At 43.9% G+C, this 26,741-nt stretch overlaps 1 long non-coding RNA gene across 1 annotated transcript in view; it reads left to right on the forward strand.

The window, feature by feature from the left end:
- LOC127019317 (uncharacterized) overlaps window positions 1-23,560 on the forward strand; it is a 59,576-nt gene extending 36,016 nt beyond the window's left edge. Inside the window, exons 2-3 of the long non-coding RNA XR_007766890.1 lie at window positions 22,757-22,818; window positions 23,381-23,560. This is a non-coding gene — a long non-coding RNA (uncharacterized LOC127019317). The remainder of the gene's footprint in view (window positions 1-22,756; window positions 22,819-23,380) is intronic.
- The last annotated feature ends 3,181 nt before the right edge of the window (window positions 23,561-26,741 follow it).

Here is a 26,741-nt window from a genome sequence, read left to right on the forward strand (position 1 = left end):
ATACTGAGCAATTTTGGTAATGCCATCTTCTAAATATGTTATATTCTAAATATGTTATATTCTAAATATGTTATATTCTAAATATGTTATATTCTAAATATGTTATATTCTAAATATGTTATATTCTAAATATGTTATATTCTAAATATAAAAACAGACATATGGTAACGGTTTTCTTATAAGGTTACAGGGGTGAGGAAGTCTTAAGAAAGCAGAGATGGATTAAATACTTTGGATGAAGTAAGAAACATTGCCCATGGAACCGAGCCTTTTTCTACATCTAAAAAAGTTTTTTTCTGGCTTCATGTTGGTCTTTGGTCAGCAAACAAACAGAAAACCATTCTTTATTCGTTTCTGGCCTGCCCATCAGAAACTTTGCAAATAGTTGAGAATGAGCTAGCCCCATCATGTGTTGGGTTAGGATGTGTCATGCCTGCTTTAGGGATATGGCCTCCCATATTGCTTTTAACCATTTTTCATCTCGTAGCTCATTGCTAAATAGTGCAGTGCAGTATTCTGACACTTTTTTTATGCTTTCATATTCTGGTAAACTTTCTTTTACTCACCTACTTTTGATGTAACTTCTTCTATGATTCATTGGTGGAAACAGGTTTCTCTTACATTTTATTTAGGGCACTGACTCAGCACATACTTGGAGTACTAGCTCTGAGGAGGAGAATTCATTCTGTAATGAGCTCAATGAGCCTCCAAATTCACCCTGGTAGAGGGAGAGACAGATGAGAAGTGGTGATGTGCAACAACTATTAGGAGGCCTCAGATATTACTCTCCTTTATGGCTTTATGCTATTTTGACACCTGGTTTGGACAGAGAGGATTACAGTAGGTGGGGAAAAAAAAATAAAAATAGAAAATATCCAGAATGCATTTGTTTAGCAAAACTCCAAAGGATGTGGTCTCAGTGGGATGAACTTTTCATAGTTCTTCCAGCCTTCCCCAAATGCAGATTTTTAACATTTATCATTCTTTCAAAAAAGAATTTAGTAGCTTAAAGATCAAAAGATATAACAAAAAGATATTTTGTTTGAAGAAGAAGTGAGACAAGTTTTGTCTGGAATTAAGAGACATTATGTTTTATCAGAGCAGCTAGTCATGGAGGCAAATAACATAGAAATGAGCTGACTTTTTCATTTTAAGACTTTAAACCAAAGCATATAATTTTCTGGAGGAAAAGCTTTGATTAATCCATAAAACTAGAGCTTAATGAAGGAATTAGCTAGCCCGTGGTTATATAACATAAATTGAGATGTCATTTAAGGTCTTTTGAATTCAGTCATCTGACTGTAAATTAAAAAAAAATTCTTCTAATAACACACTTATGCAACCATATTTCCCAGCTTTAATGGTTTGGTAACACCATATACAGTAATCTGTGAATTCCCACTGACTGACTGTTTTGGCCTCTTGTCCTTTTGTGTACATTTCAGATGCTACTCATTTAGCTGTTATTACTTGTTTGAATTCCTCACCACAATGCCTTTTAGCGCTGTGGTTTGCATTTGGCAAGGGCCATGTTCACAGGCCATGTTGTGAACATGATCTATAGTCATTCTGAAAATTGTGTACTTTCTCCTTTCTTAAGCAAGAAGACAATTCTTCATGCTCTCGTTTGAGGCTCAGTATGGAGTAGCTCTTCTATCATTTGCCATGAGTGGACGATATCTTGTCTTGTGTTTTGGTGAACCGATTTACGGGTGACATTCAAGATGAAGCCACAGAAAGCAGGGCACTCAGAAATTGGCAGGCTTCCTTCTGATTTAGCAATTGGTGTTTAGGAGGTAGGACAGTCATAGCAATTTGAAGTCTAAGCAGGTTTTTCACAGATCACCTACTGTGGCGTGTGGGTAGCCTGCCAAGCCCAATGTGGACAGATACATCTGGTGGGGGGTTGATCTGGCTGAGTACTCAGTGTTTAAATTTTAGAATTCCCTGCCTTTCCCATGGTATTTGTTTTTCCTTGGATCAGCCCAGGGATTTCCCAGGAAGTACTAGCAAAACTGGTGAAACATTAACAGAACTATTAACAGAAACAGTTCTACAGTTTTCAGTAGCGGCCACACCACTTGTCTTTAATGTGGCCACAGGAAAGAGATAATTTTAAAGTTTTGTATATATTATAGCACTCCATCAGGTACTTCCCTCTTCTCCACGGTCAGTTTTTATCTTTGTCCTTCTCTTAGCTTATTGGCTTATAACAGTGGGGAATTGCACACATAGTCAAGAGCGAACACGCGTGGTAAATTGTAAGAGATGGTCGTTGTGGCTGAGCTGGCCAGCAGTTATGTGGCAGCTACAAATAGCAGGGAGTCTCTGTTGCCCTGTGCCACTAGGCTAACTTGATTGCTTTGGTCCTGACTTTGATCCGAGCAAGGGGAGAGCTTCTTCTCATTTCCAAATTGGCCAATCCTAATGCATTGAAACAGATGTAGTTAGAGATCTTTTCTGTAGTGATCTCTTGTCTAAACTGCAAACTCCTCAACTTGAACCACCACCTCCTTTTATTTTTGCATATTACTTTAACATCCCAGCCATGTTTACGTGCATCCCTACTTATACCTTGGACTAGTGCTTCTTTCCCTTTTAGCAGTCACAAATTTGACGCAGAATCTGTCACTGCCATCTACTAATGCAGACAGCAACAATATGGTTTTTAATCTGCCTGTTACCTAGACTCATGTTAGCTGGGGCACTACATGGGGGAGGAGAGGAAGGAAGTGGGGAGGGAGGGAGATAGGACGGGGGAGTGGGGAAGGAGTGGGGAAAAAAATACATGAAATAGTAATGTTTGACCTTTGTCATGGTAATTTTCCTTTTAATTGAATAGTTCATTTACCGAACTTCCTTTCTTCTTTGTGGCTGTGTAAAATCCCCGTTCTGTGCGCCCAGTGGTGACGCTCACCCTTCAGCTGCATCTGTGATATCGAGAGGCACGTATGCTGCTCCAACAGCAGGGATTCTTCCCGCTGTGCGGTGGGATGCAGTGATTCAGCAGGGAAATCAGTGCAACTGCATCAACTCTGCAGTATGGCAAGTCTGGCAATGTAAAGAATACTTCGGTTTTAGCAGCCTTTTTGGGGAGCATCACCTGGCAGTGTCAGCAGTGACGAAACCAGCAACAAGGTTTTCAAAGTGCTGGAGTCAGGGAGATATTTTGCTTTTTCCCCCTTCGCGTTTTGTTGTAGTATAAGGAGGTGTAAAGCCCACCATCACCCACCCATTTATTTACAGGCAAGCATGCCTCTGTCCTACGCGATGCATTGTGTGTGGTAGCCTGCTGTACCTGGTCATTCTACCCCTGTCCACTTCCTTTTGATGTGAATAGTGTCCAGTCCCTGAGGGAAACACCTATACCTCTTTGGGAACTGGGCTTTGCACCTTCTAGGGATCGAGCAGTGTGTGTGCAGTGCAGACGTCCAGCGCCAGGCAGTGGGGAATGTTCCCACCTCTGATCTGCAGGGACCTGGGTGGCCTGTGCGTTACAGGAGAGTATCAAGTCAAACCCACCAGCTGTGGATAAGGCCATGTGTGCTCCCTGTTGTTCTGATGATCTTAGGCTGCTGGACTTAAAACAGATGAAGCTGCACTTATTACTTGTTTCCCTGTAGTTTTGCTAGTGGATCTGGTCCAAGTAATGTTTTTTTTCCTCTTTTTCAGTTTCTGGGGTGCTAAAATCTGTTTATTCTACTGGATAGAGGTTGTGGGCGGTTATTAAAAGCTTGTAATGCATTTTTAGGTTACTGGCTGGAAGACGCAAAGGCAATGGAAAATAGTTTGGCAGTTGTTTCACTGTGAGAGCAGAAGAAGCAGGTGAACAGGTCTGTATGTGTATCCAAGTACATGTGTCTCTGGAATGAATCGAGCACATGCTCCATCTACCCCAGGTTATCATCTTAATCACTGGCCACCACAAAATTGCCTAAGAGAAAAGTGAAAGAAACCTTAGAGGAACTGTTGAGTTCTTCTGCAGGGAGATTGTTTTTTGTTGTTCTTAGCCTGAAGTTAATGTTTGTCTTGGAGAAGAAGGATCTAGATCTCTTGCAGAGTTTCAGTTTTAAATCCTTGATACAGCAACCTTGATATAGATCCTCATTCTGCTGTAAACCTTGCGTCATTCTTTTCACCCTGCCAAGACCTTGTCCTCTGTGGTGCCAGTGTGTCCACACAGAACCCAGCAGTAGGTAGGCAGGAGTTGTGGGCTTATGAGGAGTATTGTGGGACCTTTGGCCTGCCTTGTAAATCTGCGTCTAAGTGCTGCTATTTAGCTAGAAATCTTCTTCCCTTGCAGAGGACACTTTGTGCTTTTTTATAGGTGTTGCTCATGTCTTACCTGAATTTCTTAGACTGCAGTTACTAAAGCAAAAATAACCCCAAACAAAAAAAAAAAAAAACCCTGAGTATCTAAAATAAATGTGGTCAACATGAAGGACTCTGGGAAGTGCTGTGTTTTCTTTTGAAAGCGTGGCTGCCTCACTGCTCCACAATGAGGACTTCCTTGAGCAGCTGCACAGTCTGTAAGCGATCTAAGTGGAAATAAATGAACTGAAAGTTGAGCTCAAGTCTCAAAAGCAGATGTCTTTTTGTCCTTAGTAGACACTCAAGCTGAAATGACAGCTTCACTGTGTGTAATCTTGTTTTTGTGAAGAGGCTGACAAGGGATGAAAGAGCTCCAAGGACTAGTAAGATTCAGCTTTGTGCTGAATTAACCACGGACATGCAGACCCTCACTGCCAGATAGATATCTTGACTGCTTGGATTTCTACTCACCTCTCTTTGTACAGCTCAAGACCCTGCTTCTCTGGCACCTCATGTCTGGTATTGCCACTCACACCCATGCAAAATAGATTGTTCTGGGCCTGCTGGGATGCTGTCTGGGTTAGGTGCCTGTAACAGGGGATCAGAATTACCTGGCTGTTTGGTGGTGGCACTCTTGCATGATTTTTCCTATAGTCTTCTCGTGGGTAAAAGTCCAAAACAGTTATCAGCCCACCTTGCCAGGCTCTTTCCAGTTAGAATAAAATTTTCAGGAATACAGGAATCACTTTGGAGTGCTATGAAGTCAGTGCAGGTCAAGGCCAAGAAGGCTGCCTCCTCTCTGTTACCAACTCTTCTGTGAGCTGCTCTATGTCCCCAGGCCTCACTTTCCACCCTGGTCAGGCAGAAGAAACAACTTTGGATCAGGGAGTTGTTTGACATCTGTAAGGCAGGTTGAGAAGGGTGACCTGGGGAGTAGATGTCTGAAAGGAGGATCTGTAAGGTTTTGTGTTTGCGAGGTAACGTTGTAACTAACGTGTTCAACAACTCACTGTGGACTTCCTACTGAAAAGGCCTGTGCAGTCGCAGGGAACTTCCCTGGGACTTGCCACACATGCGCTGGTACAGTCCTGTCTGCTGTGGATGCCTGTCTCCTGTGTGTAATAAGAAACTTCCCCAGATTGCACTGATGATGTAGCAGCAGCTTTTAAGCAGTTCTTCTTCAAGCATCTTGAAGAGAGTAAGGAAAACACCCAAAAAGAAAGTGATAGCTACTGCAGCACTGACACTTGGGGACAACCTTCTGTTGACATTTTTGCAAAGCATGAATCAGGAAATTTGACCTTCCTCCCCTGCACACATTTCTCATGGTATATATTCCTGTGTGATCTCTGCTTCCTGTGACCCAGATAGGACTGTAGTACACTTACGTTTAATATTTATTATGCTCTTGCCAGCTGGACTTATTGTGAGCCAGACTTCACTGGCACAGATGAACAAGGCTTCATGCCGTTTAGCGGTGTCCATTTGATGTAGAGTAGCTGGGGATCCAGCCTGTCACTCCCATGTGTTTTGGGTTGGTTTGGTTTCGTGTAGAAGTGTTGCAGGTTATCCCTAATCTTGATATGTAGCTTGGCACTTCCTAAACTGGGGAAGGCCAGGCTTGTCTTGGAGGAAGGTGGTGGGCGAAAGAAGCACCAGAGTTGTAGGGAGTCTGCGAAGCAGAGAGGTGGCAAAGGAAAAAACAGAGAGAGCCTGCTAAATAATGCTGGGGCTAGAGCAGAGAGAGGCAGGAGTGGCTTAGCTGGCATGCGATATAGAAGAATTTTTTTCATTTGCCCCCCCCCCTTTTTTTTTTTTTAACATGAAAGGAAGAGGCAGGGAAGACACAGCTCTGGGAGCCAGGAGATTAGGATATGGGGGTTGAGATGGGCCAGAGAAGGGACTATAGAGATAGATATGCCTGTCACTTGTGAGGGGAGACATGGGAGCAGTAAGGAGGACCAACACTGCTGCAGAAGGGAAAACACAGAGCCCAGTGCAGATCTGAAACCTGTTGCTTAAAACTGCTTTGCTTCTTTTAGGCTACGTGTCTTGTCTCATTAAGGGAGCTGCCAAATCTGTGCTGTCCAAATGTCAGAATTTGGCTATGGTTTGGAAGGAGAGGGAGCAGGAAAGGGGATGGTAATGACTAGAAAGAAAACATAGTAGGAGAAAAGGCAGGGAGAGCAGTTCAATTCCATTGCGTTTCTAGAAAGCCAGTTTGGTCTCTGAGCAGTACATCTTTCTGTTAAGTTCTCTGTTGCTGGTAACTATCAACAGGTAGCAAACAGATGGGAACATGGGATCAGCCTAGTAAGATGAATATGGATGTTTTGCCATATGCTTATGCCATGACCTGTACAGTGTAGTCACTGATGGCACTGTGCTCCTTCCCAGAAGCAGAGGACTCTTTGGTGGTGATGAACCTGGGGCAAGAGGAAACTACTTTGGAGTTGGATTGGGGGGACCACAGTGGGGGGCTGTGATTTCTTCCAATATTTGCAAGTTTGCCTGGCAAACAGGTTACACTGCACCTTTGCTTTGGAAGGTGTGGCATTTTCCTCTTCAGGGGACGCTTGGAGTTCACTGAGGCACAGGACATCCATGCACATCTCTGAAAGAGGTGTAATGGTTATTTTCTGGCTCTTCCATGACTGCCTGCCCATGCAGGGGATGCTGAGCCATTCCTTTTCCTGCCATCGGGTTAGGAAAGGGGGCAGCTCCAGCCCCAGCATGTTGAGGATGCTGCAGGTATGTGTGATGTGCACATGTCTAATCCATGAACTGTGGAAAGGGTAGAGCATGTTCATAATTCCTTCCTGTGACACTGCACCTGCCTAATGTTCTGGTTACTGCCTCGATGCAGTCCTGCTGACGTTAGCAGGAGCTTTGGCATGCGTGGCAAATCTTCATTGAGGTATTTTCGCTGCTAAGCAACAGAATTTCATTTCTTCTCTGTACTTTTTATCCTGCAGAGGGATGAAAAGAACATAGGGATTTTTCTCTTCTTAATGCTGGTATCACTTAGTGGCATTAAAATTCAGATGGGATGAATCAGTAGCAAACAGGAGGAGGAATTCCTGTGGGGAACGTGTAATGCATGGAACGCTTGGTAAAAATTCTCTGGTTGTGTTAAGAACAATACAAGACTAAGACATTATAATGATCATTTTTGGGCATATTTCTTATTGCATTGGGCCATAATGCACCAGTTCAGCAAAACAGCTAAGTCTGTGCTCAACTGCAAATGTGCAAAAGTTCCCTTAGAATTTAGTGAGTGTTTAGGGCTGTCCTACTTGTGGCTGGTTTTCCCTGGATCTGTGCTATTACCTAATCTTTATCGCAGTGAGAGGGGAAGGGCTTTTTAGACATATCTGATAATGGGTGCCCAAGTGAGAACACTTGAAATGGAGCTCATTTCCAAACAGTGCTGAGTGGTGGACCTTTAGAAAACCAGCTTTACTGTGGTGTCTCCAGCAGATACAAGTGGAAACCGAAATATTCGTATGCACTAATGATGTTTGAAAATGCTGCGGAAAGCGTTTGTAGTAGTCAAAGGTAATTCCAAGGGAAATCCCAGAAAAATTGATAGGTCCCTTCCAGAGGGGTTGAGAGGCAGCGGTGCTTGCACCCTGTTAGATGGTTCCTTTTGAAGGTGGATATGTAACTGCTGCATCTTAAAGCTGCATGGACTATTGGCTGGTGACATGTAATCCAAATTGGTACAAACTGTTTTATAACCAATCCCTCCCTCCCTTCCCTGAATAACAACATTTGTTTTTATTTTATGACCTGCAGAGTGGTCATTGTTTTATCTCTGATGAACCTGACAGCTCTCTCTGAGCCACATGACTCCAAAGCAGATTATCATTGTGGCTTCAGGTTTCAGGCAAGTCTTCATGGTTAGTGGTGCTACCAAGCTTTGCTATCTGGGATGTTCTTACTTTTGGTAGGTGCCTGGGAGGATGAGGGAGGAGACAGCTGTTTGGGTGTGTGGCAGGAGCAGATAGGGATGCATCACTCTCCCTCCCCTTCCTGTGTCAGGTGATAAATGGCTGATCTTCCTTCCTCTTCCTTGAAAGCAAAGGAATGCCTTAAGCAGGTTACTTTAAGGGACAGCCCCACCTCTCTGCTGATGAGCTATTAATTGCATGCTGTCACATGTGGTTAGTAGGGTTTAGGAGAGGGAGTCCTCCCATCCTTGCCACAGCTCTTCCTCCCCGTATGGATTCTCAGAAAGAAGAAGAAAAAAAAAAAAAATCCCCCTAACCTTGGAAACTCCCGTTACTGAACCTCTTTTCTCCCTCCCAGGACCTGTCCCAATTCTGCGAACTAACTAAGCTATCCACCTGAGAGTTGCACCATCCCTTAGTCAGACTGCAATACCGCCTGAGGTTTGCAGAACTGCTCTAAATGAGCGAATAGTTATTCTTGAAATCAACCCCAAGACCATGAAAAAATACCTCCATTTCATTGCCCTGTCAGACTTCTTGAAGAGGAAACACTCTCTTAATGTGGAGAGCAAAATGATATTGTCTCTTCACTTCCCTTATTCCTGCAGTTTCAGAGTTTACATGCCCTCTCTGAAACCTCACTTTTGCTTGACACAAATTACTCCTGTATAGTAGTTCTCTGAGCTACATATTTAGCTTGACTTCTGCTTTTTTACTCCGAGTTATTGCATCCTCCTACTTATCCCACTCTTTGCTTGGTCAGTGTATGCATTTGCTGTCATTTGTGTGGCAATATCTTTGGGTCAAGCCACTGGTGTCTTTGTTGCTTCCTGGTTTTGTGCTGATACCTCACTGCGTTTGACCTGCTGCTGCCTCTCTTCCTATCAGTTGACTTTGGTGACATGGAACTGGTGACTAATCTGTGCCTTACTGCAACACTTCTCATTGCTTCTGCCCTTTTGCTAAAAGGAAGGATGAAAGACATGCCCTCATCTGTAACCTTTCTCTGCTATGGGGGTGAGGGGAGCTCCTTGCTTTGGTGTGGATGTTCAAGGGTGCCAACAGGCAAAGCAGCAATGGGAGGTTGACTTGCAACTCATCAGGTTCTGAATAGAAGTGGGTTTATAACTACATTTTGTTGTTGTTTAAAGTCCTTCTTTCTGCCTAGCCACCACAGTGTGATTAAAATCCCAGGAAAGACAAAGAACTTGCCCTTTTAAAGCAGGCCTCTTCCTATCAGTGTGTTTTTCAGTATGTGCTGTCTCGCTCCTGGACCAAGCACCTGATGGGGCTTTCAGTCCCCTTGGCAGCCCCTCCTCCAGTCTTCCCTGCCCTCCTTTCAGGTACAGCTTCCAGAGAGATGACAATGTTTGCTTTTGTGTATCTGAGTCTCACTGGTACTGTCTGTTCCCAGCTGTTCCCCACACACAATGTTCCCCATCATGGTATTTATGCTCTGCCACATGTAGATGTTACGGGGAGACAGCTAAGTGATAAAGGCAAGCTTGATATGCAATGGTGATCCCCAAACCAGTGAACGCTAATATATAAAGAATATAGTGCCTTGCTCAGATAGGGTAGACCAGGCTGCTCTGCCAACCCTGAGGAGTTTCCCGCTGTGGTATAGGGCAGTTTCAAAATGACTTAGAGCTGAGCTGGCACTGGAGTTGCAATGAAGTCTGTTTTCTATTTTATTCTAGTCTGCTACTCATTTGGTTACATCCCCTGGGTGTCTATGTTGTCCTAGGTCCTTTGGCAAATGCTGCCTTTGGGGAAGGGGCAAAAATGGCCACTGCTGTTGGGTCCGGAAGGGTTTTGGTGAATCCCCATGGGCACTTGGTGCTTGCTCTCCCCTCTGTCACCTGTGCAGACCTGTTGGAGGAGGATGGTGGGGTTGGCGGGGTGGATGGGAGCTCACCCAGGGTATCTGCTGAGTGAAGAACTGCTGGTGACACCTCCTCTCTTCAAGTCAATGCAGTAAATAGCTTTAGTCCGATTTATTTAGTAACCAAGGATGCATTTCAGTTGAGATGTGTTATATTGGATTGAAAGCTTCTAGGTCATGGTTTGAGACAAACAGCTATCACCTTGGCAAAGCAAAACTCTCTCATAAAAAATATGTCAGATGAGTCTGTCTTCACTGTTGGAGAAAGGACACCCTCTTTATTCTGAAATCCTCACATTTCAAAGTATACTGCTCCCCTGTGGATCAGGCAAATATTTCTGCAATTAAATTCTAAACGTATATAAGAGTAAAAACTGAAATATCTTAATCCAAACCTTATTCTAAAGCCACAAATGTGGAGACAAAGTCTGGGGCAAAGTTTTAACTTCAGCTCTTCCTTCTTGGTTGTCAATGTAATTTTGAAGTTGGTAGTAGAGGACTAAAGTCTGAGCTGAGGGAAAAGTGGAGGCTTTAGTTTGCACATCTTCCTTTATGCAAGCCCTTTTCTTTTGTGGAACTTCTGCATGCTATCTTTGGGTGCAAGCTTTAGCCCTAAATATTGCAGAGCAGAAGCTACTCTTAAGAGCACAAGATAAGCAGGGAAGTACTTGCATAGACCTTAGGGCTCTCCTCTGGAGTCCCTGAAGGAAACACCCATTGGAAAAATAAATGCTCAAATAAGAAAGGCTGTTGACCTTGCAATATCACCCTATGAAACTGGCTATTTCTACAGCTGTAGCCAATGGCTTGAGGCAAAAAGCTTTTGGATCTGAATGCTTGAATTGTCATGTGTAGTTTGGCCATATCAGGTTTTGAATTAACTTGGAGGCCAGTTCTAGGTTGCTCCCAAAGGGCTCTTGCGTCATCAGGACCAAAGAAAACCACAGGATGTGTGGTACAGAACAATCTCATCTTGGAAAAGTAAACCTAGCAGCCTAAAAATATGTGTTAAACTGATTCCACTTCGTAAATGTTTATTAATATGGCAGCCTACTGAAGTGATTGAGCTGAAGCTCTGGAGTCAAACACGGAAAAATTGTCCAAGTCAGAGTGTTAAGCATTTTCTGTTCTAAGATTAATGCTAACAGCCTGTGCCCTACCATCTTCATGAATAAGGAACTATTGGCACCACTTGCAGATGTGTTTCTAAAAGTAGAAGAGAGCAAATATGTATACATTTGGGGAAGGAAAAAAAAAAGCCTTGAATTAGCCTGCAGAATACTGAATTCAACTGCAAGGTTCAGTCAGTATGAAACTAGTCTTTCTGTAGGCACTTTCGTTCAGTGGCTATTTTAGCTCAAAGTGGGAGCCATATTTGCAAGCATTTTAGCACAGTCATATGTGCTGGTCCCAGGCTCTTGGAGGAAGTGAGGAATGCTGTTCAGGGTGATAGATCCATGGCTTGTTTATGGGAAAGAGTCGTGGTGGCTCTTTATCTACCTGGCCTAATGCTGTGTGAACAAATCATGGTTAGGAGACGGTCCTGCTCATGACTTAAATTCTGTCAGAAGGCCTGTGAGTCTGTGTGGTGTCTTGGCCAGAGCCCTCAGATCCTGTGGGGTAGAAATAATAAGCAGAGCTGAAGCTGGGATCGTCATCCAGGGGTGAAGGATTGGCAAATACTGCCCTGTTGGTGCCCTGGGCCAGGTGGAGGGCTTCCCTCGGGATGCCTGAAGGACAAGGGAGTATGGGGCCCTGGTGGTCTGAGCTCTGCTGTTCACTTTGCTTTACAGGCAGGTGGGACTGGAGGGACTGGTGTGACATTGTTGTCGTGGTTACATTTAAATGTGAGGTCAGAGTTTAAATACAGACTCTAATGACAGCAGAAACATTACTGAGCTGACTCATGTTGCCAAGAATACACTCTCATTTCTGCATGCATCCCTGCACAAGGGGGGAGGCAATGATGCTGCAATCTCGCATTATCCCAGTGAAACCCAATTTTAGACCCTGCGCCTATTTCATCCCTTTTATCTCTCTGTTGGCTGGATGTGGTCTTGTTGGAATAGGGTTTATTGAATGCTGTTGGACAACAGAGGTTGTTGAAGGGATGTGAATGACCTTGTGTAAAGAATGTTTGACATACCCTACTGCAAGGGCTGAAAGTCCCCCATTTTCCTACCTTAGACCCCTGCCACGAGCTTACACATCACAGCGTGGTTGTGCTGCGAGCACAGGGTGTGGATATGGATGTATTAGCATTTGCAAGGTGCAGTTGTGAAATGTGGCCAAGAGAGCACAGTACAGCTTTCTGCTTATCATCTGTAAGGGTGCAGTGATTGAGCCTTTCTCCTTGGGGACAGGCAGCACTTGGAGGAAGCCATCTGTTGCATCTCTAAATCTGTGGCAAGACTGCAAGAGGAGCACTGTCTCTCGTCATAGAGAGAGCAAACGAGAATGGAATGGGCAGAGTGAGGTATTACTGTTTTCTTTATTTCAGTAAGGTGGAAAGACACAAAGGTCCTGACTACAATTAGTAATTAGTGCTAAAAATAACTAACTTTTTTTGAAGGAGACAGGCAAGGAGACCTGCAAGGAGGAGATGGTACGACTGGTGAAAACAAGGGCTGCAATTCTATGGCAGCTCTAACAGCTTTGTCTGTGGCTACGGGAAAGGCTGGGTGGGACTGTTGGAGGGGGACCAACTGGTTAATCTCTGGAGTCATGTGGCTGACAGCACAGCTGGGGAGCCTGAGAAGGTCACAGCAGTGAGCACATTGGAGCTAATGACCGAGTTTCCCGGAGGAGAAAACCATGGCAAATGCCTTGAGTGTGAGGCTTTGTTAATGAAAAGCTGGATGTAAACTGAGCACATCTCCTCCATGGACTAAAGAGGACCACCATGTTTCTCTGTATGTCAGGTCTACATGTCTGAGGCAGAAGTGGAAGGTGTGAGTTGGATACAGCTGGGAAGTCTGAGGGTGCCTGGTGTGTGCCTTCGGGGGTGGAGGGAAGTTGATTTGAGCATGTGTCATGAATCTGGCCTGCCAGACAGCATTTCTGGGCAGAAAGAGAGATCGTATCCTTGGAGAAACAGTGCGTGGTCACCCCAAAACTCAACATTTCTGCTTTGAAAATTAAAGATGGGTAAGGTACATTTGGAAGTCGGGGGCTGACATAACAACCATTGCACAATCAGCTCCTGTGCTGTAATTTCTCTATTCCTCTTTCCAGCCTCTCTGAAATAAGTTTTCACTGTTGAGACATACAGTTATCTGGACTTCATTTTCTTTTGATAAGGAGTGTTGTTTTCTCCTTCATATAAACCTCCTGAAGCCTAGCTGTCACATCATTCCTCTAGTAGAGGAGATGCTGCTCTGTAAAGCCGGTGTTGGGCCGTTGCTGGGGACATATCTCCATCCTTAGATCAAGCCCTACCCCACTGTGCTGCAAAAAGGGTTAACACCATGAACATCTTTAAGCTGCTGGACTGTCTAGTGCATGTGGCAGAAGAGTGGGGCTTGTGGGTGTACTTGGCTCTTTGGTATGGTGTGATGGCATCTCTGTGGATGGGGCCCTGGGGAGACTTCTCAGTCTCTAGGGCTTCAGCTTTCACTGTTGATGTGCATTCAGCCCTGGTGCTAGCCAAGTGCTAGCATCATGTGAATGCAAGGCTTTTGAATAATGCTAAGTTGTCTCCCAGTTGATATTTACCCGTCTTTTTTCAGTTTGCTTCCGGTAAGTCTTTTTTCCCCAACTAGTAGGTCGTGCCAGCTGACAGAGGATGTCCTCTGCAGGCCCCAGTGAATGGCAGTATAGGAACGGCCTGGCTGAAAAAGCTGAAGCAGTTACCTCTGGTCACATTGGTGTGGCCATGCTGGGAATGCAGCAGGCAGCCCCTCAGAGGCTGCCTGGCTTCAGCCTCAGCCAAGCCAGACGCAGGGACAGTCTAAAAGGATGGGACTGCTATCTGATCCAGCCCCTGAGGCTCAGTGATGTTCTGTGGGCCCCACAATCCTCCTCTGTATGTTGGCTGTAGATGTGATCGGTACTTTCCCGCTAGAGGGCAGTTTTATCATGCATGCATTTTCCTAAATTGCTAATCTCATTCAGCACAGTCTTTCTTTAAGACCAACAGAAATTGAGATGAAAGCCATGGTCAATGTTTAATTGTTTCAGCAGCTACCAGGTGCCTGTATGAATGATAAAAACATTTATTTGGAAATACGCTACTCAATATAAAGCAGGTATTGAGGAAGAATTTTTTAAGTGCGTCGTGTGTCTTTTGGGAACAAGCATGCAGCAGGTATGTCGCAGTTGCATGGAAATGAGTAAGTGTGACTGGGGCATGTGTTCTGCACTGAGAGCAGGCAACACAGCTCCTGGATGCTTCTGCTGGTAAAAGCAGAGATATAGCAGGTTTGTATCATGGAAGTTGGATGTAGTAGTGTCGTGATTTAACCCCAGCCCGCAACTCAGCATCATCCAGCTGCCCGCTCACTCCCCCCACCCAGTGGGATGGGGGAGAGAATCAGAAAAAAACCCTTGTGGGTTGAGATAAAGACAGTTTAATAGGACAGAAAGGAAGGAAATAATAATGATGATGATAATAATAATATGACAATAATAATACTAAAAGAATTAGACTATACAAAACAAGTGATGCACAATGCAATTGCTCACCACTTGCTGACTGATGCCCAGTCAGTTCCCGAGCAGCGATCTGCCCCGGCCAGCTCGCCCCGGTTTATATACTGGGCCTGATGTCATATGGTATGGAATATTCCTTTGGCCGGTTTGGGTCAGCTGTCCTGGCTGTGTCCCCTCCCAACTTCTTGTGCCCCTCCAGCCTTCTTGCTGGCTGGGCATGAGAAGCTGAAAAATCCTTGACTTAGTTGTTGCTAAGTAATGTTTATACTAAAACCATCAGTGTATCATCAACGTTATTCTCATGCTAAATCCAAAACATAACACTACACCAGCTACTAGGAAGAAAATCAACTCTATCCCAGCTGAAACCAGGACAAGTAGTCAGATTTTTATTTTTTTTTTAATATATTCTGAAGCTTTACAAGGAAAACCAAAAGAATTCCCAAAGACCCTAATTCTCAATGGAAAAGACAAGTGCTCCTTACTAGGACGTTAGCAGTCCTGGAGGTTTTGTTTCTCAGATGAATAATGATATACTAATAGGCATTAATATTTCAGAAAGCCAAGCGAGTAAGAACCATGATTTCAGGTTCACTTAATAATCTAGACCTCAGAGGCAGCCTGGAGAGCTTTCTGCACTGTGAGGCATGGTTGTGTTGAGAATATCATACTCAGTTCTGCTAATGATACGTGAGAGGATGCGAGTTGAGTTTCTCAACTAACGAGAAACATGGGATCAGTCATGACCTTGCCCTGTAAGTCAGTAAGTCAAATTTGGTCATGTTCTAATATGACATTTCTCCCAAATACTGAAGTTGGGCTTGTTTGCTTGTGCTACCCCCTAGCTATCCATGCACAGCAAAGAGGGAACGTGCTCCTCTGCTCCCTCTAGGTGCCTGGAAACATCCAGGGTTTTGCCTTCTTGAGATCTGAGCTAATGTTGGGAGGAATGACAGATCGTGACCTTGCTGGGAAGCTTAGCAGACGACATTTCTTGCTTGTTTTTGTCTAGTTATACTTGCCCAGGCCATTTGTCCCCGAGCCAGGCACAGCGTCTGGGAAGAGTGGCTGAAGGCATGCTTCATGTCTCCTTTTGCCTGGGGTTAGGAGTTCTCGGACTTCCTCTCGGAAGCCTTTCCAGCAAAGCCGAGCTCCCATTCGGCCACTGTGATAGAGATAGGTTTGTAAGTCTGTGCTGCCGTTTCCGCTGCCTTGTGGGAAGTGGCTTCCCCAGTAGACAAGCTCAATGTGGGCTACCTTCTTTTCAGTGCCTGGCCTAGCTTCACTCCCTCACTTCATGTTTTGAGGAGATTGTAGTGCCTTTTGGGTGTCAGATTCCTTCTCAGCCCTTGTGGAAGCTGCTTGCTCCCACCTGAAGCCACTAGTGCTGGGTCATGGCACCAGGCCCATGCTCTAGAGGCAGGACAACTGCTTAGAGAGGAGCACTGTACCAAGCAGTTACAACCTGAGCAGGTAAACCAAATGCTTTTGTTTCCCCAGTGGCTGCCTGGACCATCAAACATAAAAAGCTATGCAAACTCACTTAGGGCATTCACGGCACACCTGAGAAGTTATGCTAGATGGACTCTGCAGACGGATGCTCTTGCTAGACAGCCTGCAAGGCCATGCCCTCTCTTGTCTGCCTGAATTTTGCTTGCTTGTATTGGGAACTCTGGCCGCGATGCTCCTTCCTCGTGTTGCCTGCCAGAGTTTCTCTCTGTGTGATTCATCCCTCCAGGACAGTACGAGCAAGTTTTCAGCTGTCTGAGGCATAAGCAGAATTGTTTCCTTGCGTAGGCTGTGTGGGGCTTAACCCATGCAGTGCTGAGTGAAGCTCTTGTCCTCAAACTGTCTGACAAAGCCAGACTCCATTTTCATCTATCGCTTCCTCGGTGCTATCCCCTCCTGGTAGTGTGGGTGCAATTCCTCCTCTGGTAACTCTGGAAGTCATAGGAGAATAGAGAAGATCAGGCTGGTGCTACAGGTTCTCGGAGTGTGTCCAAGCCACCTCCTTGATGGGTCTCCTTCTCCTGTTCAAGGGAGATGTCTAAAGAAGCTGTCCCCTTTTGTGCAGAGACACCTCTGTCTCCATGAGGGAACATAGCTCTGTCTTCATCCTTTCCACCCTTGTGGGTCTGATCTTGTATGGTTGACTAGGCTTCTGTGATGGGCTTAACACATTGTTTGGGGATCTCATGCTGCTTGTTTGTTTTTCCTATTGTCTCATTTTCTAAGTGTTTCCAGACAAACTGGAGGCTGGTTCCTGTTAACTTCTCCACCCTCTGTCCACCTCCCTCATCTGCCTCTCCCCTTTCTCAAGTTTCCCATGAGAAACTATATTGCTGTCAGGATCCTTGTTCTTCTTTGCTTTCTTTTTGTCCAATAAGTTTTCTTTGTGCAAGTCTCTGTCCACAGTCCTTTCCTTCTCTGAAGTGGTAAAGCTGCTCTGACCCAGGCCTAAGAGAAGTATATTAGCAGCTTTCTGCCTTCTTCAACAATTAGGAGCAAAGTCTGTGTTTTAAGTTTTCTGTGGGGTCTGAATAGAAATGTATGGGCAAAATCATATTTAAATACCATTTTGTGGACCCCAAAGCAATGGGATTTCCTTAAAAAAAAAAAAAAATTCTTCTTTTTTAATAATGCATTTGGAAATTTTTTTTTTTGTTTTGATGTCTGGTCTTTTAGATTGTACTTGCTTCACGCTGTTTGCTAGAGTTTTGTTGTATCATGGGAGTATCTGATTCTAGCAGCTGGGACTTAAAATATGTATTTATTTCAGACATAGTAAAATTTGTGATCAGCTCGCTAGAGTTGGTAACACAGATTCTTCCCTACCTATTCAGCAAAAACAGATGTTAGAAATAAGCTTTACAGTCTTGCACCAGTTCCTGCCCCACTTAATGTAGTATTTTGTTCATGTTCTGCTCAAATTCCCTGCCTATCATCACTAGATGTCTTCCCAGGTTTTGTTCATCCTCTCTTTAGCCTTTGTGTTATCCATGGCAGGTGTTGGGTTTTTAGGACCTTGTGTTCTCCTCCTGCAGTTTTCTCCTCAAATGTTGCAGATGTTTAGGTAGTGTTTTCTGGTTGCTCTGGTCAACAGTGGTTTGTAATGACAATGTTTCTTGATGACTTGCTTTCTGGGTCCTAACTCTATCTGTTTCTGCTAACCACCAGTCTTAAAGACAGTAGTAGAAAACAGACTGTTCAGTTAATTTTGCTTGTCTATAGAGTACGTGCTGATGCTGTCCATTTTTGCCATGGTCTGGTCAGTTAAATCCAGCTCATGCTCTTGCTACCTGAAATGACTGCTGCTCATCTTGTCAGGGATAGGAGACAGGACCACATCCCTTTGATTCTTTAGGGCCACTACTGTGTGCTAAGGATTTGAGATGATTTTCTTGAGCAGGATGGTTTCTTTAGGAGTATCCTTAGTCTGCCCTGCATATGGGTTACAGGCTGTCTCCAAAATAGAGCTGGAGCCCACCAGTCAGGCCATCGTTGGCAGAAGGAGCCCTGTTGGGTTGTACAACCTGCTCTTCACCTCTATGGTCTTATTCCAGCATTGGTTTTATTCCAACATTTAGACTCTATCGCTAGTTGATGCTTTTTATTCTGTTTCCTCAGAACCTGAAAATATCGAACTATACTTCATCTCTGTACAGAACAGAATAATATCTGTTCTTTTTTTTTTTTTCTTTTTTAACATATGAGCGGGCAGAGGCACAGTGACTTGTTCTGACTCAACTGAGGTTTTTCAGAAGGGGTAAGGCAGAATGAGTGCTGAAACCTGTCTCATCTTCTCATTGGTTTGTGTGGAAGATCAAAGGACTGTATTGACATGTTTTGAGAACTCTGTGTGAACCTCAGCATCCCAAAACATCGAGGGTAGCCTCAAACTCCCTTCTCAGGCTGGCATTGTCTCGTACGAGTCTGGTTTTCTGGAGCAAGCAGGTGCAGTGAGCCATGTTGCCTTGTGCTCCCGCTGCAGGAGCAGGAGCTCCCTGTGGTAAATGGTGCAGCTGCAGGGTCCATGTCCTAGCTGGATAATTCTGCCTTTGTTTGGAAGTCATCTTTTGGACATTAGAAGGTGTTTGATTTTTCTCTTGTACCTCTTGTACCCTTGTTGAGGAGTTGTCCTTGCCAAGGTGACCTAGGACTTTGCCACCCACAGCTTCCTGGTTCTGGGAGAGTGGCAGTGTTGGGACACATCTTTTCACATCACAGCTTGTTACTAAGCTCCTGTGTTCAACCCCATCTCCTTGAACACCACCACCATGGAAAATGACATGGGTGCCAGTTTGCACAACAAGAAGCTCTGGGAATAGCCTGGAAGGTGTCAATCTCTCACTGTGGTGAGCTTCCCTAATGACTGTATGTATGGGATATCCTTTGATTCAATTGTTACCCATTGCATCTAAAAGTTTTTAACTAGATTGAAATTATTTAATTCTTCTGACTCAAGGTTTTTCTTTTGAAAGGAGACCATTTCCAGTGGTATTTCCACTTAGCTAGAAGTAGTGAGGGACTAAGGAAAATTACTCATGACTAATTTCACTTGTTGGCTCTTCTCCTATCACACATTCCTCTCTTATCTCTTGAGCACTGGGACCGAGGGGGCTTCTCTGGGCTTAGAACTGAGAGCTTTGCAATTTCCTCAGGAGGAGGTGGGTTGCCTGTGTCTGCTTCCTAGTGTGCCTCCAACCTACCTTCTTGCCAACAGATGAAATCACAGGCACTTGTTTCCTTCTGGTTTAGCTCCATGTTTGCAGCATCCTCATCACTTGAATGGGGCAATCTGGCAGGCCTGTTGGTTTGAACATTTGATTTGCCTGCAAATGCAGGCATTGCTTTAGCCAGTTGTATGTCCTAAGATGGATAAACCATGTTCTCAGCTTGTGCTAATTAGCGCAGTTTGAATTCACACTTGTAAGGTTGGAATCTCAACACCTGTAATCATGTAAAAGTACCTCCACTGATTTTCAGGCTCAGGCACGTTTAGAGATCAGATCTGTCACTTTGTCAGCAAGTGGTCTAGCCACCAAGTTGTCACACAGAAGATGGGCACCACTGCTGTTCCACTCTCCCTTTAGTCTTAAATTACACCTCTGCCCATAACAAAGCCACTGGCAGGTGAGTGTTGGCTTTAAAAACTCCATTAATTTCTTGAAGGAAAAAAGAAAGAGTAACAGTAAAAAGTATTGATAGTCTTTAATGATGTAGCCCGGCAGTCCTGTAGATTTTTAGTCCAAATAAGACTGCAGGACTGTGTCCTGATTGGAAGGAGCTGCCTGTGATTCATTGGAAGAGGAGGAGGAAGTTGCACAGTCAGGTGAATTGGCAGTGTGGAAGATTTTGTCTGCTTCTGAGCTGTCACAAGTAGCTACTCTTAAGCACACCATTCCTGTCTAGACAGGCAATCATTTTACTTCTGGCTGTGACTGGAATGAATACGTCGTGGAACTGCTTCTATTACAAAACAAAATCTGTTGATTTCCTTGAATTAGTAAATGTTAACCCCAGGATAGATTTCTCATTCTTTTCCCAAGAGAAAGGTCAGAGAGGTTAAGGTGGGTTCAAAGAGGCCATGCCTTGTTTGTTTTATGTCTGGTTACCCATCACAATGACTTGCAAAATCACAGAATAAGCTGAACAAAATTCTGAATTTCCAAATCAAGACAAAACTCTGAAATGTTCTTGTTAGACTGAAATGTGTCAGGAAAAAGAGTGCATTTAAAAATGTTGAGATATGTTTGACATTTCCCCAGATCAAAATAGTTTGGTTTAAAAAACTGAGTTACAGACTTGTGCATTTCCTTCTAATTCACTATTAAGTACAATTTTTCCAAGAGCATATTAGCTCTTGAGTCTTACAGCTCCAGAGCATGCTGCTGCCATTTTAACCTTTGATACAGTCTGTCTTGGGGGATTGTATCTCCAAGCTATGTATAATGCTGCAGGAGCCAAAATGACTCTGGATTCATTTTGGCTCCTGCAGCATTATACACAGCTTGGTTCAATTAGAAATTTATTTAACATTACAAGAAATACAGTCCTCTGAAAAGCCTAGTAAGAGTAACTTTTTCCAGACTGTAAGGGAAGTGTAGTTCTGCATTATCTGATATTGCCTGGAAATGAAACAGCCTGCAGCACAGTTCCCAAAACTTTGCTTCATAATCTTCTTCACAGAAAGTTGAAATTTAAAAAGAAAAAAAAGGGGGGGCGGGGATTTGATTATTTGATTTTGTGAAAACTTCAGTTCCTGTGTGAAAATTGTATTGCCATTATGTTCTATCCAAACATAAAAAGGAACACATCTTTTCTCCTTTAAAGAAAGCAAAGCAGAACAAAAAAAATTAGTGCTCAGTACAGTGCTGAATCACTACAACTAATGCATCACCTTCTGAATGTCATCTGCCACTTGCCTGCTTTTCTGCATCTTTCTCTGTCCTTCTAATTGTATGGGCTGAAATCCTGACCCTACTCGAGTCAATGCTAAAACTTCCACTGATTTCCTTTCGGAGAAGGGATTTTACCCATTCTCTGTTTTGGTAGTGGCAGGTGTAATGAAATACATCTTAGCTGTCATAAAACTACTATGCAGTGCTTTTAAGTTCCTGTGTAACTCTAGTTTCAATCCTCCTATGTTTCACTGGTTCTGAGAAAGTCTAGCTGCCTAGGGAGTCCTAAAAATAAATCTGAGACTCGTTCCATATTTTATACTGTAAATTCTGAATACTCCTATTGAAGCTGTGTTAAGGAACTGCATATCTCATGGGGGCCTGCCCTAGTAGTAGAAGAATTTCTGTTGTGTTTTAGCATTGCTGGTAGGTGTTCTGGAGATTTGGTGTTTAGGAACTGGCATGTGGTTATGCCAATTTGATTTCAGGGTTGTCTATGAAAGGACACCACTGCTTTCCTTCCTTGTCCGTTTATCACTGGTGGGTGAACGTCATCAAATAAATTACTGTGGTGGGCAGAGTGAATTGGAAATGGGGAGTCTGGCCCTGTTCTCCTGGGGCAACAGGAGGCAGCATACACAAAACTAGCCATTTGAATTCTGCTCCCTCCCACTGCTCCTTACAACCTGTTCTAAAGTCAGACAGATCCCCACTTCTGTAAACAAAGCTTAACCTGCTTGTAGACCTGGCAGTGGGAATGTGATATCCCCTACAGAGGGAAGACCTAGCTGAGATTTCTAGTATTTCGCTCACGTGCTTTACACACCTACAGTTTTCTGGCATCTTTCTCCCACACATTAGAAACTTTGTTCTGTGGTTTGAGATTTTGCCCAAACCCCTGCAGCTGCAAAACCCAGTTTGCTTGTGCATCAGTCTCGCAGCAGCCCCTGGGACCTGGGCTGCAGGAAATGGAGTGCCATGCTCCACCTTACTTTGAAGACTTCCCTCTGCCATTGAGTGACTCTTATTAATACCTGTCTCCAAACCAGAAAGAACATCTCCACATTGTGAAGAGAACACAAATAACAAAGGCTAGTCAAAGGTTTTTGACTCTTTAGACCTCAGGAGTAACCAAGACACAAAGTTTTGCCTTCAGAGGCTCCCAGGGTTACTACTGGAGTTGGGGTAGCCTGAGGAACAGCCCAGCTGCTGCAGAGTGGGCAGCAAGGCACACTAGTTGTTAGCCTTGCTTCTCAATTGTTGAAGTTTCCTCCAAGTTTCTATTGCTTGGGCAGATATTCCCAGGCTGAACTGCTGCTTGAGATTGAATACTTTTGCTAAACTCATGCCCTGAAAAATACTTTGGCTTCATTCACAGAAAATTTGATGCTCCACGTTCTCATGACTGTTCAGCTTCTTGTGTCCATATTAACCTCTCTGCAGACAGCTGAGTTCACACCACACACAGTATAGTAAGCTTCCCAAGAGTTCCTGCTGTATTTTTTTGTGGTTTCTTGTGCTTATTTTTCCATCTCTCTTTGTTTTCTCTCTTTCAGACCTGATGGCCTTCCTGAAATACAGACTACTGAACACCTAACAGTCCATGCTCTCCTCTCAGGTAAGATACCAGATGGTGTTAACTCTCCAGTAGGAACAATGAAAATTGGTGTTCAGATATCAGCTGGAGCTTTCAAAAATGCCAAAGGCATTTTCTAATGAAAGTAGCTGTTTTCAGGAAAATAGGTTTGTATCTGTGTGTGTATATCAAGAGACACCTCCCTTCTCGGGGAGGTAGATGCTTTTTCTTGCCATAATGGAGTCACGAGGAAGTGAAAATTCAAGCTAGGTGAAGAACTGTGCTTAATAAGGGAAAGAGCAAATGTATTTACCAAATGCGGAAAAATATGAAAATGTACGATGTTGAGGAAGAGGGCTCTTCTGTGAGCCCCCTAGCCACACAGCATCAAAGCAAATCCTACCTGGCCCCTGATTCTACCCCTGAGAGCAGATGATGGGGAATGCTTTCAGAAGAGAGCAGCATATGCACTGTTTTACTGTCAGCAATCTCTGATTTACAGTGGTTGCATCACGTTTATGGGAGTAATGTTTACAGATTTTAGGAGACTGCCTTATGTTGTCCAATGCTTTTTGAAACCTGCCTTTACTTTTGGCCTTTGCAGTTTTCCATGGGAGCTTCCACAGCCTGCGTAGTAGTATGCAGTAAGGCAAAACATCTGTTTTTGTTTCTTATAAATCTGCTGCCTGAAAATGTCATTGGCTGCCCATGGATTTTGTGCAATAAGAAACAAATAATCCTTTTCTACTTATCACTTATAGTTGTATGTCTGCCTACTGCCGGCTCCTCCTCTAGTAAAGTGTTCCAAACTGAAAAATGCTTCTTTGCCTAATCTCTACTTGGCTTCTAAGCCTTTGCTTTTTCACCTTGCCCCTCTCTTTGCCTTTCTAATTCTAGTATATCTTCCTTAAGATAATTCCTAATGCTGTGTCATATCTCATGAGTGCTGAGTTTGTGTCTTCAGAGTTTTCTGCACAAGGACATTGGGTTCTCCTTCCCAATTAATTTAGTAACTATTAGCATGTATGTATATGGGCAGGTTTTCTTCCCTGGTTGTATTACATGGCATTTACTGATTTTGAATTTAATCTGCTGGTTTTCTGTTCGCTTACCCTGGACCACAACAGCCCTCTGTGACTCTTCACAGTCACCTTCAGATTTCACTATTGTGAATATTTGAGCAAACTTTATCATCTCACCCTTCACCCTGAATTTCATTTATCTGTAATGTGAGGAGCACACATTTCACCTGTTGAAGTTAGAACAACAATATATCTTCAAACTATTTGAAAATATGTGGGGAAAGACAGATATTTTTAAACTTCAGCACCTGATGTCTTATTTTGTTGCTAGTATCTTTTCAGAACTATCCACAATGAAATCCCAAACTAAGTTTTTGGTATGGGTAGGTGTATCTCAAGCATTCACAAATAGCTCTGCTTATTTGTCAGTTGTAAAGACTCTTGAGAGTTTTTCTTATTTCTGAAACACAAATTCCCAGTATTAGTAGGTGATTAGCAATTACTAGACTTTTTCCTGGTCTTTCATCTTTTGCTGGGAAATGATGTGAAATGAGAACTTTCCATTTAAATGCTGTTTTCAGTTAGTTGTTAGTCTGCCAAACTTATTCACACTAGCTGCAACTGCTCAGTTCACCTCCTCTTTGGAGCTGCAGGGAGCGTTCCTTCCTGATCAGGTCGTTCCCTCTGCAGCTCCTGCACTGATCAGGGTTTTCTCTCTGCCGCTGGAGTGCCCGTTTGAATTTGGCAGAGAAACCATGTGCACGCTTTTGCAATTAAACCAAAAATGAATCCGAAGCCAACCAGATTATGAGGATCTGTCTGTGTCTCCTTAGCAGGAACACGTTCCTGTGTGGCAGCCAAGTGCTGTGAATGTGTCTGTGTCTAAAGTGAGTCTGTCTCCATGTCTGGGCTGTGGGTTTGCCATGTCATTTCTCCTTTGCATCCAAGCAATTTTACTGTTTACAGAACCAAGGGGCAAGAAGTTGCCTTGGACTCTCAATGCTGCTAGATTCTAAGTTAAAAAAATAAGGAAAATCATACAGAGGCAAGTAGGATAAAATGGACAGCAGAGGGGCAGTGTATTGATGTGGAAGAGCTGGTGTCTGTGGGTCTGGGAGAGGGAGCTGGCATTGACAGTGAGGTTGTTGGGGAGCAATGGGTCACTCTATGGGGAGATGAGGAGCGTCAGGGCTGTGTGGGAGCTGGGCAGGAGCAAGCCAGGAGTCAGGAGAAAGCTGGCTGGGAGGTGCAGCAGTGAAGTGCTGTGCAACCTTTGGGATACACAAGTGTCATGGTTTAACCCCAGCCAGCAACTAAGTACCACGCAGCCACTCACTTACCCCACCCAGTGGGATGGGGGAGAGATTTGGAAAAAAACCTCGTGGGTTGAGATAAAGACAGTTTAATAGGACAGAAAGGAAGAAAAATAATTATAATAATAATATGACAATAATACTAAAAGAATTAGACTATACAAAACAAGTGATGCACAATGCAATTGCTCACCACTTGCTGACTGATGCCCAGTTAGTTCCCGAGCAGCGATCTGCCCCTCCTGGCCAACTCCCCATAGTTTATATACTGGGCCTGATGTCATATGGTATGGAATATTCCTTTGGCCGGTTTGGGTCAGCTGTCCTGGCTGTGTCCCCTCCCAACTTCTTGTGCCCCTCCAGCCTTCTTGCTGGCTGGGCATGAGAAGCTGAAAATTCCTTGACTTAGTTGTTGCTAAGTAGTGTTTATACTAAAACCATCAGTGTATCATCAACATTATTCTCATACTAAATCCAAAACATAACACTATACCAGCTACTAGGAAGAAAATCAACTCTATCTCAGCTGAAACAAGGACAACAGACAAGATAATGACAGCATTTTCTGATCTCTCTGTGACCTTCCTCTGCCTACGGCTGCCTCCTGAGCAGCTGTTTTATTTGAACTGTCTGAGACAACCCACCTGCATTTTTCCTGAGTGGTGTTATCAATTCAGGACCTAGAAATAGTTGCAAGAAGCATAAATTAATTCCTTCTAGTGATTCATTTTTGTATTTGTCAACAACACACTTCCTTTGCACCTGCCTAATGCAGACCCTGCAGAGAGGAATGAGTCTGGATTCCCATGTTTAGTCTATCTTTAACTTCAGATCAAAGATGTTTAATTTTAAGGTAAGAGCTTCTTGGCTACTAGCTTCATTCTAAGATCTGGAGCCTGAGCTCCTGTCACAGCTCATGTTATCACTAGAAATAAATACTGTGCCCTAGGAACTCAGCTTGACAATTTTTGTTTCTGAAGTGGAACAGGAGCTTGCTTGCTCTTCCAGGGGGGTCTTAAATATATGCTTTTGTAGATTGAATTAACTAGGTCTATTCCATGTAAGAAGAGAAGGCTGAGTAGGGTCATAACAGTGTTCAAACAAGCCCAAGCAAATAAGCACACGCAGGAAGGAAGATAAAATTGTTCTCCAGATCCATGGTGGATAGGGCAAAAAGTCATGAGCTGTTGTAGTGGAGGAACATTCAAATTGGACCCAAGAGATAGCTTTTAATGGTAAGGATGGTGAGGCACTGTCATCTATCATCCATGGCAGCTGCTGAATCTCCATTGTCAGAGGTTTCCCAGACGAGGCAAGTGCAGCAGGTGTCAGAAGAGAGTTGGGCACAGTGGCAGGTTCCCGGACTCTCCCAGGGGAGCCCACAGGAGAGCCAGGCTATTGAAACACCTGTGGCTCATACACAGGGCAGATGTTTTCATTAACAGATATTGTTTGTAAAAATGCAGCTGCAGTCTCCTCCCTTTCATTCTGTCAAAGGCAGAGTGCTGTTTCTGCACTGATTTCACTTCATGAGGAAGTTCCGAGTTGCTTGGCTTCTCTTATGCAATAATTTCTCCTTTGTCACAAACCCCGCTGTATTCTTCGTGTCCTTGTATCTAAGTGCATGCTT

Source organism: Gymnogyps californianus, chromosome 8, assembly GCF_018139145.2.
Source record: "Gymnogyps californianus isolate 813 chromosome 8, ASM1813914v2, whole genome shotgun sequence".
NCBI lineage: Eukaryota > Metazoa > Chordata > Aves > Accipitriformes > Cathartidae > Gymnogyps > Gymnogyps californianus.